Below are 6,596 nucleotides of genomic sequence, written 5' to 3'. Positions count from 1 at the left end.
TCCTTTTTCCGCCATTCTCTAGCAAATCCTCTCCTCATGATGGCCTCGCGGCAATCAATGAGTATGTGGGTCGATGGATCCCCACGTTCAAGTCGTGTTTGTTGTAGGTTCAAGCCGGTCACTTGGTCTTTTTTCTTATTTCGTTTGTGGTTTTTGGACGTGTTTGTGCTAATAGCCCAGCAAACAACTTTATTTCATGTGATGCTCCTTGGTGGTTGCTTTATTTTTAAAATGGAGCTAAAGTATATTTTGAGGTTCTGTAGTTTTAGGCCTTAGTCGTTAGAATTTCTGTTGGGTGTCATTGTGGCTTCGGCAACAATGACAACAACAACGAATAAGTGTGCTCTAGATCATGCCTTAACGTGGTAGATTCCGTCCTCATCAGCGGCAGATCTATGAGCTCGTCTTTTTAGAAAAGGAGGATTACCCCCGGCCTCTGCATCTGGACGATGCATGCAGCCATTTTATTAATTATTCATAAAGATCTTACAAAGTAGTACATTAGATAGTCTGAAGCCACCATCTTAGCAACAATTGTCTCTACTCCTATCCATCTGATGAAGGGGTGCCGATGGTCCGAACTAATACCAAACAGACATCGCACAAATGCCTAACATCTAAAGACAGAGGCCCCAACCAAGTCACATACTGGGTTTGGGGCACAGACTGATCCGGCACACTCTCTGTGTCTTCACCGCCATCTTCCACCAATCCATCTTCAGAGCAGAAACTAATGCACCGATCTTGGCAGGCCTCTCTCCCATCGACGCCATCATGACGCTAGAAAGCATCCTCCTCCTGCGCCAGATCTAGGAGCTCATACGTTCCTATATTATTAAAGACCATATTATTTCTACATAGACAAAGCAACCAATGTAAAGCCACAAACATGTTTAAGTATCATCCCAAAACCGAACTTCATCTCAGTTTTCAGCCTTGGATTGGGAGGCGGCGGCGGCATGCGCATCATACCCTCCATGGAGGTGCCATTTGGGAGGTTTGGGTTTTAGGGAGAGTACTGTGGGTGTGTGCGGTGGGCTCCGGACAAGGGCTCGAGCAATGGTGGTGGTCTGGAGGTTGGTAGGTGGAGCGGCGTGGCATCTACTGCATCGACTACGGCGGGTCTTAGAGGCATGGTGCAGCTCAGTCTTGGCGACGAATAGGGCTGGATGGACGAGCGCAGGGCGGTGGAGTGTTTGGCATGCATCATGGCGACGTTGATTGCCCACCGACCTCGCAAGTATAATGTGGATCTATTTTCTGGAGATGTTTTAGTGGATTGATGTTGGTGGCGGCCTGAGAAGAGTGTGCATGTGGTGTACGCATTGGGTCTGCTGCACCGGGTCTATGCTCCTGGTACGTCGTGCTGGCAGATCGGCGTGAGCCCGGTTCTAAATAATGGGGAGTGATAATATTCCCCAGAGTGCTTAACAAAAAAAAAAAACTACCACAATTCATCCAATCCTACCTATAGGCCACCATTTTGCAATTTTTTCCCGAAAACTACCACTTTACGCCTAATTTTTGGCAAAAAAAAAAGAATGGATCTCCTCACCCACGACTCCGATATGTTTATAGAAGGAATTTAACTTTATGCCATGATCACTTGATCAGGTTGCGATGCCTTTGATCCATGGTCCTGTGAGGCTGTGACTCTGCTCATGTTCCTCAGTTGGCCACGGGGGCCATGGTATTGCGAGATTTCCCAACGCTACCACGCGAAGATTTCACTGCCATATGCTCGATGTTTAGAGGAGAAGCTAGCTGATGTGGAGGCGCTCGGATCCATCTGGTGCTCGCCGTGGACCAAATAAACCGGGCATCTTGCCCCAGCACAGTAGACCGGCCGGAGACGCATTAATTGGGCCGAGCAGATCGATCTTCGTGGAATATAATCTGCATAAAGCACGGTTTTCAGGATTCCCCCGTCAAATTCTGATTTTTGAACCTCCTTTCTGAAATGCATCTTTCTCAGCTACTTAGGGCGAATTTCTATTTTCTACTAGGCAGAGAGCTCATACTAGGCAAACTCGAAGCACGGAGATTAGTGTTCGTCGAGGTGTTCTTGACTGGGTTTCACCCGCAGCCACCGCGTGCAGGCCTGCATCAAACTGGATCCCAAATCTGTCTCGGATTCCAGGCACCAACTTGCGGGATTGGAATCCAGGCATCACTTCAGCCAGGATTCAGAATATTTACTCCTTTTCCCCAGCCAAAAAGGGCATCCCAATCCTGATGTGCCGTAGATACTCTCGGCTCGATCGTTCGTATACCCACCCGTCACCCTAGCCAACCTATCTCTCTATCTAGTATCTCGCTCGATCCATAGCGCGGGCACCGACAAGAAAGGCGAATTTCTGGGTGTGGACCTGATCGCTACTGCACCTCCAAGAGGCATGAGCATCTGCTTATCACGTCGATCGGATAGAGCTGCTCGAGAGTGTGCAGACGTAGTCACCAACTCGTCGCCATGTTGCCCACCGGCCCGGAAGGCGCCACGTTGGTACAGTGGCCGGAAACGTGTTGGCGCAGCCCTAAACTAGCTCTGAACGAAGGTACAAGAAGCACTTTTTCTGACAACCAACGCCCCGGCGTTTTAACGCCCCAGCGCTCAAACCCCTGATGTTTTCTTTGTTCCAACTAACCATCATACTACAAACAGCCTAGCTACTACTAGTACACGGCAACTAATACATGCATGCACGTCCGTCTAGCTAGCTCACGAGATACATGCATACGCACACCACGCACACCTACGTACACACACGCACACACGCCACGTCTTCCGCTGCGCCTCGCACATCTCGCGCGTATCCGTCGCGCCCGACGAGCCTGACTGCATTAGTGCGTTCCACGCGCATCTGATGTGCTCGACGAGCCCGACCACATTATATGTCGTGGCTTATTCCAACAAACACCCTTTAAGCCACGGTCTAGAAGAGTCTGTCGTCGTTGACGTTGGCGTCGGCCAAGAGAGCCTGCTCCGCCGCCGGTCCTTTCCGCAGCTGCGGGTACTCGCGCCGGAAGTGTCCGTGTTTCCTGCACTTGTAGCAGCGCCTGCGCCTGTTGCCGCCGCTCCCCGACGCCACGTTGCGTCCGTCGTCGTCGTCCCGTGCTTCGCCGTGCTGCCGCTCCCGCGTCCGCCACTGTGCCGCCGTGAACAGGAGCTGTCCGTCCGCCCGCTCGCCACTATCTTGCCGTTGACGCCGAACTCGCTCGTCGAACGCGCGTAGCCGCCCGAACGCTTCGTCGAACGCCATCATCGTCACGTGGTGGAACTGCTCGATGTCGGTGATGACGGGGAAGAGCCGATCCGGCACCGTATCCAGCAGCTTCTTGACGAGCCCCGCATCGCCTAGCGTCTTCCCAAGGTTGGCATACCTCGCCGCCGTCGCCGCGAGCCTCCCGCCGTACACGTCGAGCTCCTCGCCGTCCGCCATCTTCAGGCGGTCAAATTCGCCGTGCAGCATCGCCAGCCTCGCCGCGCGGACCCGATCGGCGCCGACGAACCTCACCTTTAGGGAGTCCCATACCTCCTTGGCGGTGAGCTTCGTCGACACCTGCAGCAGCACATCCTCCGGCAATGCCCTGAGTAACAACGCGCGCGTCATCTTGTCCTTCCGCGCGTTTACCGTCACGTCGCCCGGTGCTCGCCTCCCACACGGTGTGGACGTCGAGGATCGCCTGCACCTTGATGGTCCAGACCATGTAGTTGTCCGCGGTCAGCATCGGCATCGCCATTGTCGCCAATCCGCTCGCGCCGCCGCCGTGTGGGACGAGCGCCATGGTCGCCGGTGATCGCCCGAACCGAAACTCTGTATACCAATTATTGGCGCAGCCCTAGACTAGCTCGACGAAGGTAGAAGAAGCACTTTTTTTGGCGACCAACGCCCGGGCGTTTCAACGCCCTGGCGCTCAAACGCCCTGATTTTTTCTTTGTTCCAACTAACCACCGTGCTACAAACAGCCTAGCTACTACTAGTACACGGCAATTAATACATGCATGCACGCCCGTCTAGCTAGCTCACGAGATACATGCATATGCACACCACGCACACCTACGTACACACACGCACACACACCATCGTATTCTGCTGCGCCCCGCACGTCTCCCGCGCATCCATCGTGCCCGACGAGCCCGACTACACCAGTACGTCCCGCACGCATCCGACGTGCCCGCCGAGCTCGACCACACCACATGCCGTGGCTTATTCAAAACAAAACGCTAGCTGTTCGACTTAACGCGAAATGATCGAAATGCAAGGCAGGTCCCCCTAGAAACCTGACTCTTTGCTGAAAGTTCAAGAAAACAAAAAATAACGAGCCATGCATTTGAGACGTTGACGTAGATCGATGCATTATGCGCACACCTATGTGTCGTCCCAAGCGCATCGCAGCAACAGAATCAACATTCCAAAGGAAGCACCTTCGTCCAAAAAAGTTCAGAATCAGAATCTAATTAGCCACTGATCGACCTTTCAATGCTCAGGCCGAGATGGCAATCAAGATGCCACACGAGCTACAAGCGCCTATAAATAGCGGGCACCGAAGCAGCACAGCGATCATCAAACCATTATCATCGGAGCTTCTCAAGTGCAAAAAACCATTAGCGCTAACTTAGCTCGGTTTCCCATCCAGTTGGAGATGTCTTCTGGGTCGCGGAGCTCATCCCGCGGCGGCGCCAACGCGGAGTGAAGCAAGAAAGAGAATAAGCTGTTCGAGGATGCACTCGCCTACTACGGCGAGGGCACGCCCGACCGCTGGCTCAAGGTGTCCCGCGCCATGGGCGGGACCAAGACGGCCGACGAGGTGCGCCGCCACTACGAGATCCTCGACGGCGACATCAAGCTGATCGAGTCCGGCAGGGTCCCGTTCCCCAAGTATAATACCCAGGGGGCCTGGAACTGATTCATCAATCAAGGTAACCAAAACCCAACCTCATCCTTGAATCTTTTCTACAATTTGTTATAAGTGTGAAGTGTCAGCCGGTCCTAGCTCAGCTATATAGAGATCCCAATCACTTATTCACTTGTCATAAACTCATAATAAAGGTAGACCATGCCCTAGCTAGGTTAACGTTGTCAATTGACAACGAAATAGCAAAGGAATGGCGCTTGTTAATGCTATCAATTACTTCGCTAGCTGTTTCTGCTCCAGATACACACAAGCAAAGCGGATCCGGCACATAGATTGGTATCCAGAATTCCAGATCCATTAGTGTGAGAGGCGGTGCTGCATATCCCAAATTACAGAACATAGATAAGTATCCAGTGGAATCCATTTCTTTCCGAGCCAAGCATTCACACAAAACTATCCAAAGAAATGGGGGCATGTTTCTCATATTGAAATGCAAATGTCAATGTAGCCCAGTTCTAAAATTTAGAAGTTGAGATAAGTTAACTTACAAGGTACCTCTCTCGTTGTGTTTTTCTTTTTCAGGAGCAAAGTTTCTGAATTCTGAAGATCCTGCAAACAGGATAATCTGTTGATATAATCTAGTCCTTAGCTGGGACCATGTTATTGAAGCGAGCATAATTATGTACTGTATGATGAAGATTGTGGGCACTTGGTTAGGAATAAAAGAAGAAAACATGTGCGTGTGTACATAATATTAGGTTTGTAAGCAAATCAAGTGTGTTTCGTCTTGTAGACGGTAGCACATATTTTCATTATGTACAGTATTACTCCTTCCCAATAAGTTTTGGAGTGAACATCGGTGATGTAAATCCCCAGTACTTGTGTGTACTGTTATGAACTTATGCTGGTTCGAATATTCCTGTTTGTTGGTTCAAGACTCAGATTTTACATTGCACTTTACATGTTTTTCTTGAAACGTCACCAGGGGCAGAGGAAAACTGCCCACCTGAATTTTCATTAAACTTTAAGTCATGACAGACAAGAGCAAAGGGATTTTTACGGCTGCACAGAGGGGCAGCGAGAGAGAGAGAGAGAGAGAGAGAGAGAGAGAGAGAGAGAGAGAGAGAGAGAGTAGGGAGAGGGGGGCTAGTGCAACACAGTAAGACATTGGACCCACAACTCCAAGATCGTCTTACAGATAGTGCGAGAGCATTGCCACCTCCAGAGCGAGACATCAACAGAGATGTTGCGGACCACATCAAGGGGCATGAGGTTTTGCGCGCGGAAGGCTTTGACATTCCTGCTCTTCCAAATATTCCAGAGGACGGCGATGCAGGCGGTGGATCGCAACGAGGCGGCGTAGGGAACCCCCCGGAGCTAGCTGAACTTTACATGTTATCATTATTGATTTGCTTCCGACGAAGATGGACTAGATGTGAGTATGACTATGTGCCATCTGATAACTTGTGTACTCCCTCCGTTTTATTTATTCTGCATATTAGCTTTGACTAAAGTCAAATTTCAAAAGTTTGACCAAGTTTTAGAAAACTATATGAACATTTGCAATCTGTATTAAGTGAAAACATGAAGTTGACTCTTTGTCTTTTTGAGCAGCTTTCGCGTCTCAAAATAAATTTCCATAAAAGAGAGCTATTTTTCTTTGGAAGGGTCAAGGAAACAGAGAATGAATATGGCCAACTCTTCGGTTGTGAGGTGGAATCTCTTCCGTTTATGTACCT

The 6,596-nt window shown here is 50.3% G+C and overlaps 1 pseudogene; it reads left to right on the top strand.

The window, feature by feature from the left end:
* Positions 1–4,644: 4,644 nt before the first annotated feature.
* LOC123107306 (protein RADIALIS-like 3) lies at positions 4,645–5,562 on the top strand (annotated as a pseudogene).
* The last annotated feature ends 1,034 nt before the right edge of the window (positions 5,563–6,596 follow it).

This window comes from Triticum aestivum, chromosome 5A (genome assembly GCF_018294505.1).
Source record: "Triticum aestivum cultivar Chinese Spring chromosome 5A, IWGSC CS RefSeq v2.1, whole genome shotgun sequence".
NCBI lineage: Eukaryota > Viridiplantae > Streptophyta > Magnoliopsida > Poales > Poaceae > Triticum > Triticum aestivum.
This window is presented reverse-complemented; position numbering and strand designations above follow the sequence as displayed.